The sequence below is a fragment of the Neophocaena asiaeorientalis genome, unplaced genomic scaffold (assembly GCF_003031525.2).
Source record: "Neophocaena asiaeorientalis asiaeorientalis breed wild unplaced genomic scaffold, Neophocaena_asiaeorientalis_V1.1 scaffold57, whole genome shotgun sequence".
In the NCBI taxonomy this organism is placed as follows: domain Eukaryota; kingdom Metazoa; phylum Chordata; class Mammalia; order Artiodactyla; family Phocoenidae; genus Neophocaena; species Neophocaena asiaeorientalis.
The window spans coordinates 7352476-7366207 of NW_020172731.1; the positions used below are offsets into that span (position 1 = coordinate 7352476).

The 13732-nt window shown below is 43.1% G+C and overlaps 1 protein-coding gene and 1 pseudogene across 1 annotated transcript in view; one reads left to right on the forward strand and one right to left on the reverse strand.

Moving 5' to 3' along the window:
* ARL15 (ARF like GTPase 15) overlaps window positions 1-13732 on the reverse strand; it is a 423298-nt gene that overhangs the window by 362362 nt on the left and 47204 nt on the right. The window lies entirely within an intron of this gene.
* LOC112396583 (3-oxo-5-alpha-steroid 4-dehydrogenase 1-like) overlaps window positions 11550-13732 on the forward strand; it is a 27097-nt pseudogene continuing 24914 nt past the window's right edge.

Sequence of the window (13732 nt, forward strand, 5' to 3'; positions counted from 1 at the left end):
GGCCGCTGAGCCTACGCGTCCGGAGCCTGTGCTCCGCAACCGGAGAGGCCACAACAGTGAGAGGCCCGCGTACCACACACACACACACACACACACACACACAAAAAATGGTCCTGAGTGCCGTGTAACTTGCTAGTCGCAAAGTCCAGGTGAAAATCTTCCCTCCTTGACCCATGGTCCAGATTCTAGCTGTACAATTACTTCTCAGGACATTGTGAATTACTAAAAATGAAATGTTGTAAGTAAGGCTCGCTCCAGGTCAAGAAAAAAAAATGGCCAAACTAAAACTAGCTTGTCTTAGATCTAGTGGGAAATGTGGAAGATAATACAGATTTTTTTAAAAAAAGGAAAAAAGCTTTTAATTTTGAAGTGTTTCCACCCTAGGAAAGACAAAACACAAGCCTTAATTCCATGAGAGAGGTGGTGGGAACCTTGAGGAGGAGTAAATGGAAGCCACCCAAGAAAGTTTATGCATCAGGTCTAATTGCCAGAACTGCTTGAACCCTCCATTTAAGAAGAAAGATCAACATGTATATTACTTATATCCTAAACATTAACCTCATTCATTTTGGGGTATATAAGACATGAAGATTATTAACCCCGCTTCAAGAAAGATACTTAAATGCCTCATTTCAAAAATTTTAAAACAATCCTTTTAGAACACATCCAAAAAACTACCAATTCTTCCTTCAAATCAACGCCTATAATTACTCTCATTTCTTATCCATTCTTAAAAGTCAAATTCCTGGTCTATCTTTTCTAGTCTTAATTGTTACAAGATGCTCATTGGCCCTGCCGAGTTCGAGAAGTGGAAGACATACAGATATAGTGTGTGTGTGTGTGTGTGTGTGAGAGAGAGAGAGACAGAGAGAGAGAGAGAGAGAGAGACAGAGAGAGAGAGAGAGAGAGAGACAGAGGACAAGGCAGACACTGTATGAAGTACTTCACACGAATAGTACTACCTCTTCTACTACTCAAAACACCCTTATGGAGGTAGGTGTGTTATTTTCTCCATTTTATAGACAAGGAAACTGAGACAGAGATTGACTAATTTGCCTCCTCTATTGTTGCTTGGTTTACTCCTGCATCTTCTTCCGGCTCTTACTGTAGAATTTCTCTGATGACCCCCACCCTACACACTCTTTTTCACACTGCTTTATAATCATCAGCGCTTTTATCACTATCTGATATTCCTGCATTTACTTGTTTACTTGCTACTTGTGGGTTTCCCCCACTAGAATGTAAGCTCCATGAAGCCAGGGATCACGTGCGACTCATTACAGCAGTGTTTGGCACATACTGCGTGCGCTGTAAATATCTGTGGAACTTCTCAAAGGCAGTGAGTTTGCCTTGTTCATTTCTGAATCCTGAGTACCTGGTACTGGTTGGGTATATGTTGAACTTAATGACTGTTCAAAGGAAATAAGTCATGGGATTAGATGAAATCACACCCCAAGTCAGGATGACAAGAGAAAAAGGCCAAGCACGGAACACTGGAGGACTGGTTATACTTAAAGAATAAGTGACAGGGCTTCCCTGGTGGTGCAGTGGTTAAGAATCCACCTGCCAATGCAGGTGACATGGGTTCTATCCCTGGTTCAGGAAGATCCCACATGCTGTGGAGGAACTAAGCCCATGCGCCACAATTACTGAGCCTGCGCTCTAGAGCCCGCAAGCCACAACCTCTGAGCCTACATGCTACAACTACCGAAGCCCGCACGCCTAGAGCCCGTGCTCCCCAACAAGAGAAGCCACTGCAATGAGAAGCCCGCGCACCGTAACGAAGACGCAATGCAGCCAAAAATAAATAAATTAATTTTTTTAAAAAAAGAATGAGTGACAGAAAAGCAACCAGCGGAGGAGACAGAGAAAACGCAATCTAAGAATTAGGAGGAAAATGAGGACAGTTGTACTGTGGAAGCCAAAGGAGAGGTGCTCAACAGTGTTAAATGCTGGCAAAAAGAATAGGGGCTGAAAAGAAGTGGACACATAAAAGATTAGCTGGACAGGGGTGGGAAAGCCATGGTCCAGTTGCGATTGGCTAAAGGAGAAGTAGAAGTAGAACCCTCAATGGACTAATCTCTCAGAAGTCTTTCAGTAAAAGGCTGAAAGAGTTAGGTGGGCAATGCAGAGAAATAGCAGGGAACAGTATTTTAGAATAGGAGAGACTGCAGTCAATAGATAAGACTCAGGAAAGATATGAGGATATGAAGATAACAGAGAAAAAAGTTCAAGGGGGAACTGGAAGAGCACAGTTAGCCAATCAGCCAGGGAAGGGAGTGGTGAAGGGGAGAGATAGGCAACAATATACAGGAATATTTGGAGGAGAGGAAAACGGAAGGAAGGATTCCTGTCTCTAGTTTCTCAGGTGAAGGAGTTTGTGAGGCCGCTTGCTTCCAGAGCATAAAGGAGGAAGGAATCATTGGCCCTGCCGAGTTCGAGAAGTGGAAGACATACAAATATAGTGTGTGTGTGTGTGTGTGTGTGAGAGAGAGAGAGACAGAGAGAGAGAGAGAGAGAGAGACAGAGAGAGAGAGAGAGAGAGAGACAGAGGACAAGGCAGACACTGTATGAAGTACTTCACACGAATAGTACTACCTCTTCTACTACTCAAAACACCCTTATGGAGGTAGGTGTGTTATTTTCTCCATTTTATAGACAAGGAAACTGAGACAGAGATTGACTAATTTGCCTCCTCTATTGTTGCTTGGTTTACTCCTGCATCTTCTTCCGGCTCTTACTGTAGAATTTCTCTGATGACCCCCACCCTACACACTCTTTTTCACACTGCTTTATAATCATCAGCGCTTTTATCACTATCTGATATTCCTGCATTTACTTGTTTACTTGCTACTTGTGGGTTTCCCCCACTAGAATGTAAGCTCCATGAAGCCAGGGATCACGTGCGACTCATTACAGCAGTGTTTGGCACATACTGCGTGCGCTGTAAATATCTGTGGAACTTCTCAAAGGCAGTGAGTTTGCCTTGTTCATTTCTGAATCCTGAGTACCTGGTACTGGTTGGGTATATGTTGAACTTAATGACTGTTCAAAGGAAATAAGTCATGGGATTAGATGAAATCACACCCCAAGTCAGGATGACAAGAGAAAAAGGCCAAGCACGGAACACTGGAGGACTGGTTATACTTAAAGAATAAGTGACAGGGCTTCCCTGGTGGTGCAGTGGTTAAGAATCCACCTGCCAATGCAGGTGACATGGGTTCTATCCCTGGTTCAGGAAGATCCCACATGCTGTGGAGGAACTAAGCCCATGCGCCACAATTACTGAGCCTGCGCTCTAGAGCCCGCAAGCCACAACCTCTGAGCCTACATGCTACAACTACCGAAGCCCGCACGCCTAGAGCCCGTGCTCCCCAACAAGAGAAGCCACTGCAATGAGAAGCCCGCGCACCGTAACGAAGACGCAATGCAGCCAAAAATAAATAAATTAATTTTTTTAAAAAAAGAATGAGTGACAGAAAAGCAACCAGCGGAGGAGACAGAGAAAACGCAATCTAAGAATTAGGAGGAAAATGAGGACAGTTGTACTGTGGAAGCCAAAGGAGAGGTGCTCAACAGTGTTAAATGCTGGCAAAAAGAATAGGGGCTGAAAAGAAGTGGACACATAAAAGATTAGCTGGACAGGGGTGGGAAAGCCATGGTCCAGTTGCGATTGGCTAAAGGAGAAGTAGAAGTAGAACCCTCAATGGACTAATCTCTCAGAAGTCTTTCAGTAAAAGGCTGAAAGAGTTAGGTGGGCAATGCAGAGAAATAGCAGGGAACAGTATTTTAGAATAGGAGAGACTGCAGTCAATAGATAAGACTCAGGAAAGATATGAGGATATGAAGATAACAGAGAAAAAAGTTCAAGGGGGAACTGGAAGAGCACAGTTAGCCAATCAGCCAGGGAAGGGAGTGGTGAAGGGGAGAGATAGGCAACAATATACAGGAATATTTGGAGGAGAGGAAAACGGAAGGAAGGATTCCTGTCTCTAGTTTCTCAGGTGAAGGAGTTTGTGAGGCCGCTTGCTTCCAGAGCATAAAGGAGGAAGGAATGTGGTTGAAGTTCACAGATAATAAGAAAAGATCTTTAACAGCTTCAGGGGAAAGAAGGCAGGCCCTCCTTGCCTAGGGGCTACAGAGCGCCCAGCGGAGCTTCTAGATCATCAGTCTATATCAGAGCCAGCCCGTGGTTTCTGGCAAGCGGCACTTGGCAGTCTGCCAGGAGCAAAACAGAGCTGGAGTGGCCAGGACTGGGGACTGGACCTGTGAAAATATATCTGATGACTGGCCATGGGGGTTCCTAGCTGATCAGAAAAACAGAAGCAGCAGGTGTGGGTGGGGCTAAAAAACACCGGACAACAGAGAAGAGATCAGCTTTTCGAAATCACCATCAGGATGAGAAACAAGTTTGATTCAAGTAAGTAAACGCCTGATTTTGCGGTCTCTGAAGTGGAAAGAACAAGGTCCAGTGACTTCTGAGGAGGAGACATGAAGGTCCCTAAGCAGAAGAGGGCTTGTGACCCTGGGGATCTTGGGGAGAGAAATGACGGTGGAAGGGGGAGCAATAGAGGGACATGGGTGGTACAGAAGGTCCCAAAAGATCTCAGATGGAGAGCTGGCTGGGGTTACTGAGGGACCAGGTCCAGAGGTACTGGGGAGACAGCCGCACTGGCTGTGGGGCGGACTGGACGTCCCTCTGCTAGGGTCCAAGACCAAGCTTGCTCTGGAGAGCTCCAGAATTACAAGTGGGCACACCAAAGGTCACTGGGGCCACGATTCCAGCCTAGCTGAAACACAGTTCACTCTCTGAAATGAAACAAATTATAAAAGACAAGGTCTAACTTTGTCAGTGTTGGAAGTGGTTTAGTTTTACTATACTTTGTAATCTACCTTCAAAGATGGTTCCAATGAAAGGCTATATTAAGTCAAATCATTCTTTTTTCCAAATTATTGACCACAGCTTGAGAAGGCTAAAGAAACGTGAAACGTAACACCGCCAATTTGCACAGAAGCCTAGGAAGCGATTCACTTAAAACCCCCTCCCAATTTAGGCAAGAAAAGGAGAAGAGCAAACAATGATGTAAGGCTTTAATTAGTGCCTCGCACTTTTTATGACAAAACACATACTTCAGAGGTTCTAAGGTGGCCCAAAAGACTCTTAAGCATGCTCTGAACTGAAGTAAAAAAGATAAACATCTATAGGCTTCTGACAGACATTTAAGTATTTTCACTTAATTAACCCATGCTTTGCTGAGGATGCTTTTCCACATACATAACCACACTAAGGAAAAGCCAAACTCCAAAATAATGGACTATTAACACTGGTCAATACAAGTCTGTGATGTTTTCACTGCAGCACCCAGAGACGGCAAAACAAAACTGAGACAGACCTCTGATAAACTTTACGGTTGAAATTTCTATGGCATCTTATGTGCACCCTAATATGTTTCTAAAATTTTTAAATTTTATACTTAAGACTGTGGCTCTTAAAAGGGATGGTCTCAGGATCACCTGGGAAGATTTTCCTAAATACCTCAGACCCACTGATTCAGAATCTCCAGGGACAGGAATTCCAACAAGGAGATTTTTATCATGTCCCTTGGTGTCTACTACACTTTCCTGGTTAAGAACACCTGTAACATAATAAGGTAAACCCAGAGTGACCCCAGTTAAGAATATAATCAACTCTAAAGCAGTGGTTCTCAAGCTTGTCTGCACATTAGAATCACCTGGGGGAACATTTAACCACCCCACCCCCCTCCAATGTCTCACCTACACAGAACACTGATCAAGTCAGAGTCTCTGCAGGTGAATCTGGCCACCGGCCTTTTTTAAAGCTACTCGTGCAATTCCAACAGCCTGTCAACACTGACAACCACTGAAGCAGCAGAGGGTAACTTCTACCCACTGTTTTAGTTAAGTGCACACTGATGGTTGTAATTGTATGCATGCAAAGAGCTGGCCCATGCAACTATCTGATGAATAGTAACTTATAATTCTCTGAATTTCTCCATATTGGAACAAAACAAATGGTACTCCACGTTATCATCAAAATGCAGGCTAGTGCTGAGAAGCTACAGCCCTTGGAGGAACTGGCACAACTGTCTGAGGCATTGGGCAGATCTCAGACACCAAACTAACCAGGTGACAAACGTGCTAAGAAACTCCTAAGCGCTCTGAACATTCAGTAAAAGGTTTCTGCCACCACTCCAGGCAAAAGATGTACTAGTCAGGTAGTTAAGAAAAACTTTCTTTACGGAACAGACTGGCATCAGTTAAGTCTTTGTGGAAAGAAACAGTCCATTTCTTCAAACGCTTTCAGTTGCAAAAGAGCATCAGGAAAGTTCTAAAGTGCAGGTTTTTAGATGCTTTATGTTGCTCTTTAGAAGGAATACATTTTGCTGCTTAGAAACTCACCTATGCTTTTGCTCCCTGAACTTGCTGAGGTTCTGGTAAACAAAGCTTCAACAAAGACACCATCCTTTGAACCAAGTTTAAGCCTTCTCCACCAGTTTGGCCACTGGCAGGCTTCGTGTCAGGGGATGAGGGTCAATCAGGATTGGTCAGAGTGACATGATGGATCAGAGAGCTGGGTCACACCCACTCCCACATGGTACCAAGAGCAGTGCCCAAGTAATCAACATAATCAACACCAGGATGGGGAGTGGGGAGGGTCCTTAAGAAGGTTAAGAACTGATTGATTAAAAACAAAGTATCACCAAGTGAAAATCTAAGCTCATTCAACTCAATACAAGCAGGTTCTTTGCCAAGCCACAAGAGAAAACTGAAGTAGGCTGATGTTAAAGTTATAGTTAATTATATAATTTAGATAAAGAATCGGTTTGTTTAAAAGTAGGACACATTATAAGTAATTGTATAAGGTTAAGCAAACAGTGAGATTATCAGTACTTTTCTACGATAAAAGAACTTCCCCCAAATTCTGGCAATCTTTAAGCTAAAAGAACTTCCCAAATTTTGGTAGTCTTTTAAGATCACCAACATATTTCTTAAGAAGCAGGTCAATCTAGTATTGGGAGATGGAGACTAGGAGAAGGGCCAGAGTGGGGGGGAATATAGTCAGAAAAACTAGACTATCGTGTACAAATTTTCTACCAATTTTTTTTTTTAAAGTCTCCTGTGGATTAAATTAGGGATTGTCAAACACTGTTCCCAGGGAACAGTGATACTCTGTGTCTTGAAGAGAGGTATTCTGCTACCCGAAATCAGATCATGAAGATCCCTTGCCGGCTAGCAGAGGGGAAAAGTTAACAAGATTGTTCAAGATGTACTTACCTTTTTTAACCTTAGGTACTTGCTGTATAGCATGTCTACACCAGCCTCTGTTATATAAGCAATCTGATTTAATATAAGATTACATAATTAGTTATTTGAAGCTTCACCCCACCCCCAACATTCTGGAGTGTCACAGAAAGAATGTCATAACTTCTAGGGGCTCTGTTACTACTAAATGAGTTTGAGGTCCAATTAGAGCAATAGTATGGAGTCTGTATTTTTGTTTCTGACTAATCTTAACATATAAATTATAAAGAACTTGACAGGAGAAAAGTAACAGCATCTTTTAGTATAATGGTTCTAAATCACAAACATCCTCATGATGGTTTTGCATGAAAGGTCCTTGCAAAATATTTCTGATCCACAGTGCCTAGCTTGGTGTTTGACACGTAGTAGGTACTTAGGTAGTTCATCCTGAGGATGGAGACATGTGAACAGATACGTATGTCCTTAAGTTACTTGGCCTGCGTGGCCTTGCTTTCCTCATCTGGAAAAGATCAAGATGGCAGGGGGTGGGGGTCAGACGGGGGGAGTTAAGTGTTGTCACAAAATTGATTGCTTCTGCAAACTGTAATAGGAACTTGTCATTTGCAAATCATCTCAGTACAGGATGCTTTTTGCATTAGAGCACGTTGTGCTCTTCTTTCTTTTCTGAACACTAGCAACATCTAAGTTCCTTTCCAGTCTTGCACAGCTCTTCGCCTGCCTTTCAAAATCCTCACCCCAGCCCTGTCATGATTTGCATGTGTTTCTATCATGTCCGTTTAGAGACAGGATCTGGAAAGAAAAGTGAACCATGATCTTGAGCCAATTATGGGCAGGACCTGGTAACCTTGTTTTCACTACTCGAATCTTCAATTCTAGGAATTTATGTTCCCAGGAAAAGACTAGCTACTGACATGGACACATATATAATTACTTTAGATAATTTTCCAAACTCTAATCCAAATCATTTTTCTTATTCTTGCACTTACTCTTTGTTTTAATGGCTGGAAAGGGAAGTGTTAAATTAATTAAACAAGGGAGCCATTAGACTGAGGTGGCTTAAATGCCTGAGCAGCCTCCATAAGGAAACCTAAGCCTGAAATGCTTCAAAATCAAAACCTAAGGTCAGCTGATCATAATCAGTCAACCAGGTTTTCCAAAAAACAATGCAACCACTTAAACTATAGCCAATCAAATCATTTCCTTGTTTTGCTTCTGCCTCTTTTCTATAAAAGCCTTCCCCCTAGTCCCTGTTGGTGGATCGCTCCTAACCACTTCTGGTTTGGTGCTGCCCAATTCAAATCAGTAAGCGCTCAAATAATCTCTTCAAGTTTTTAATGTGCCTCAGTTTATCTTTTAACAGATGTTAAAAAGAAATGTGACAGAAACAAAAGGTAATGTAAAGAGTTTAAAATATGATAATCACCCTATAAATAAATGCATGGAAAAATACAACTCACTAGTAAAAGTGCAAATTAAAAATCACTATTAGTTTGATAAAGGATATTTTAAAAATTAACACAATTTTATCTTAGGAGGTAAAGATTTTGTTTTGTTTCCCTTTAAATTATAGTATCTAGACTTGAGATAAGGAGGTCTACAAGAGGGCAATCCCTTGCATGCCTAGCTGAAGTGCAAAGTGTATGTCTCTGGAAGGATACTAGTAAAACATATTGGGGAGGGAAAAAAACCTTCAAATGGTCCATACCTTTGACTCAATAGCTTCACATCTAGGAACTTATATTACAGAACTAATCATAGATGTTTATATTAGAAACGAGTTACTGCCTATCCTGTCCATAACCCCATTAGGGCAATCCCACCCCAAACCAAGGCCCAGCAGACTGATCCAGAGGCAAGTCCTTCATCCAAGAGGGACTCAGCCAACACCCGACTTGTGACCTGAGCTAGAAAATAACTGGGCCAAATTCCTCTCTATTAGGAATTCTTATTTGGGCGCTAAATCATCTTTGTAGGCTTTGGATCTAAGGGGCTATGAGCCAGGGTCAGGACCAGTGACCGTGTGGAGCCAACTTCAACATAAATAAGTCGTTTGATTCATATTTGTAATAATCATGTATTTAATTTCAAAATTAAAAAGAAATGCCAAAATATTTGGTAAGAAATAACCCAAGTATCTGGTTGCTTGGCAGTGAAGAGGCTACTGGTTTCCTGTTGGTAAAAACCTGCCCCCTTTCTAAGCCCACATAAAGTAAGGGCCTCCAGCAAAACAAGGATAGGTACTTGTTTTCAGACCACAATTGTTGGTTTCTTCTCTCCCGTTGGTTTCTTTTCAGAGCTCTATATAAACTCAGGAGTATTGACTTACATTATTTGCTGCCAAAATAATAACACCTTGTATTTGCAAAACATACTTCTGTGGAGGTAGGGGAAGTGCTTGTAGACATCAGCTAAGTCAGCCAGAATGTCAGAACCACAGGTTGCTGGTGCTTAATGCCCTTCAGACATCAACCCATCCTCCTACCGCGGATGGATACTCACAGAGGGGCATCAAACTTTTACTCTATTCATGTATTATTTCTAGCTAGCCCCATTTAAAACAAAAAGGATCTGAAGCCGCTTACAATTAAAGAGAGAATTGGGATGTTGGGAAAAGAATAATTACAAAGTTTTAAAGAGGGATACTCTAGGAGCATCTACCTTCTCTTGGAAGTCCTGGATCACAAACTGATCCTAAATCCAAACATAATTCCCACACTATCCCCAGAATAGCTCCAGAATACACAAACTCCCACGGCACTTGAACTCTGGCTTGGGCCAGAGTCCCCAAGGCAGCTCAAGATCCTCTGGAACAAAGGAAAGCCACTCAGATCAGAAGTGGGGTGGAGGGACAGGGATTTGAGACGCAAAGCCCAGGTTCACCCTAAGAGTCAGTGATCAAGCCAGAGCTGCTGAGAAGCATCAGGACCACAGGCCCAAAGGACCCACCCAGAGAACCCCTCTGGGCCAAGATGAGGTGGGTAGAGGGCAGCACGGCAGTAGGATGGGAAAGCCATGAGGCCAGAGGTAGCTGATGTCACGGACTCCGCGGGGCACACATCTTTTGAGACATAAAGAACAATACAGACCAGTCCAAAGGGGAATGGCAATACTATACTCAGGCCAGGCAGCGACTTCAACCCTCAATTTCCAGTGAAGACACAGCCCCCGACTCCTGCCAAGCTCTGCTCTCAGCTGTGAGTTCAGGCCAGGGTGGCCTACAAGGGATGGGGCGATCATACAGAGGGAGCCTAACAGAATGCACCTGGGCTAGCTCAGAGCCAACCCCACACCCATCACGAATCTAAACAAGGAGCAGAAAGCCTGGCGCAACCCAGTGAGAACTCACACGTCTGAACAGGAAAGGCCACACTCCCCTACCACCACCGCCAACACACACACACACACGCACACACACACACACATATACACATACGCACATACACACACACACACTCTTAACCTTGGGGTTGGCTGCTGTCAAACAGTTCTGTTATCAATTCCTGACTATTCATGCAAGAGGCATAGATACCTAAGTAAACTAAAAAACTATTGATCATCCTAAATCATTTCTTTCCAGGATTAAAAATGTGAGTTTGCAGCAACTCAATATTTCTGTTGATTCACTTACCCTACACTGATATTAGTTGAAATTCTCTGAAATGGACTGAAAGGGAAATCTATACATAGGTTAGAGGTGAGTGAGACCTAATCTAAATCTAAACGGCCCAGGATCTTAACAGGCTTTCATAGTTAAGAGGTTATACATAGCCAGACATTCAAAAATCAACTGTATCTTATACACTGCAAGGGAGGTAAATGACGACAATAAATCTTATCTCAGAGAAAAAACAAACATATAGAATGACCGAGTAATCTGCTCTCTGACAAACAGAACAATCAGTAGTGTGTAACATTATAATATGTTCTTAACAACATCGCTTTTAGTTAGCAAAACGTTTTCTCACTCCAGGCCAGCAACCAGACTGTAATGCAGATACCAAACATTAACCAAAAAAAAAAAAAAATCACAGAAAAGGCTGTCTACCCAGAACACCCTTAGAGTTTACACCCCCTTGACTGGTACAAGTGACTCAGTTACTACAGACACACAAAAATGTGACAAGCGCTAGAATTTATTCTGCAGTCTGAAATCATTTCCCCAAATGAACCAACATGTGTTAGCTTTCAAGTTGGACACAAACCTTTGCTCAAGACCTGGAGGGGAGGAAACACCTAACGCACTCCCTCAGCCATCCCACCGCGAGATGCCCGGTATGGCTACCCTTAATGTCGCCCCTTCTGAATGTGCACCTTGTGTTCTGCACTCTTCTCCCTACACCCTTCCCACCCGCATCCCAGAGCTGCCTAGAGGTACAAGACAAACCACATTTCTCTACACAGAAAGGGAAGAAGAGCAAGTGTGGTTCCTCCAACCCCAATTCCCATGGTCCCATCCTTATCTCAGGATAGCTGGCACTCTCACAACCCATGCAGTTTTATCTTCATGGTCATAACTACACAGATACCAAGCTACCACTCCCTCTTTGACATCAGATTCATTACAATGAATTCCAGAACTCCAAATTGTTTTCTTTAGAGATGTGTAAAGGTACTATCTGCTTCTGAGTCTGTTCTCTCGCCTTTGGAAGCCCAGGAACTCATTAAAGACTCAAGTCTCAAAGTAGGCACAAATGCCAAAAGAACAACAGGGCTCTGGTGAAGCTGACTTACTATTTAAGAAATAAAAATCCTCCTGATTTCAACCCATATTTGAGAAAATTCCTTATGAAATGCACAGAGTATTTTCCCTGTCTTAGAGGGGCAGAGTGCTCTAAACAGGATGAAACTCAGGTTGTTGTCAAACATGAGACTCTGACAATGACTCAAGGGTCATCCTTCTGGACACAGAATCATAGAGTTGGACGAAACTTTCACGTGCCATAGTCAAACCCCTTGTTTTACAAATGGGGATGCCAAGCTCAGGAGAGATGAAGAAATGGGCCCCCAATCATATAATCATCACTTTTCAATGTATCCCAATCTGAGTCATCAATTAATGACACTCCCCAATTCCCCCAAATCACCCAAGCTCAGTACTCAGAATGCAGCCTAGTTAATGAGTAAACCCTGGGCTTCTCTGCATAGGCCTTAGCAGTATGAGCCAGAGAAAAAAGTTTCGCCTGCTTCTCATCTCACCTCCTGGAGGGTGACAGGCCAAAGGAAGCAAGACCTGCTCTCATGTGCTGGGAGTGAGGGGCTGCAGAGGGATAACAGTGTTTCCCAGGTCAGAAGGTAACTCCAACATGACTTCCCCACGGACCCAACAGGAGCGCATCACGGTGTCACTGGGGTCATTAACAACACAGCACTGCCAGTCACATCCATCCCGTGGGAGAATGCCTTGGACCGTGATGACCTGTAGGAGGTGACACTTTCTTCTTGCCAACTACACCCATTAATAGACTTCACTGTTATTTTAAAATGCCTGGTGTTCGTGGTTCACAATCCAGTTGGACCACATGATTTAACAAGTTAGATTTGATAAGATGTCCCACCATGTTCAAATTTATCAAGCTAACCCAGAAGGGCCTTCCAGAATAATTAGTTGTATGGCTGTTAGCACAACTGACACCATCTAGGACCCGTACAGTTCCTCCTGTCCTTCCACTGACCCTACCTAGGACTGTAGCGTGAGGTAAATCACTTCTCTGTTGTCAAGGGCTTTATAGTTAATAGATACTGTTTAATAAACATTACGACCAAGTGGCCTGTATGCTCTGTTAGTCCCCAAACAATGATGAAGAACTTCACTGACATACTCTCAGCACCCACAAGACTAGTTACACATTCATACATCTTGACTTAGGAATGCACTTCCAATTTCCTAGCACGTACCCCCATACCCTGAGTTAACTTTAAAACTGTCCCAGTGCCCCCTCGGCGGTGCAGAGTACAGCTGCAAATGCCTCCAATCACTGTCTAGCTGATCCAGATCCCACCCTGTAAGTTATCCTAGAAGAAACTGAGCCATTGATTATATGGAGCTGCCTAGTTTTCTGGTCTCAATCTACCTTCTCATTTCAGTGGGCACTTTTCATTCCCTCCATCCTCCAACATCAGTAGTTCCCTCAAAGGGTCAGGATGCTGTCTTACCTCTAGAGTCTAGCACTTTAACTGACATACAGTAGCTACTCAATAGATATTTGTCAAATTGAACTGGTCCTATGTTGGTTATGGAAATACTGGGACTAAGTATGCAAAAAAAAACCCAGAGAACTTCAATAGCCTGGGTTTTAATTTATTACATTTGTAATCATACAGCATATGCACTGAAAATATCCTTAGAGAATATCCACTCTAGTTCTCTTTTACATAGCAGAAAACAGGCTCAGGACAGGTAAGTGAATATCCCATATTTACCTGTTACAAAGCTGGACCCCCCCCCCTT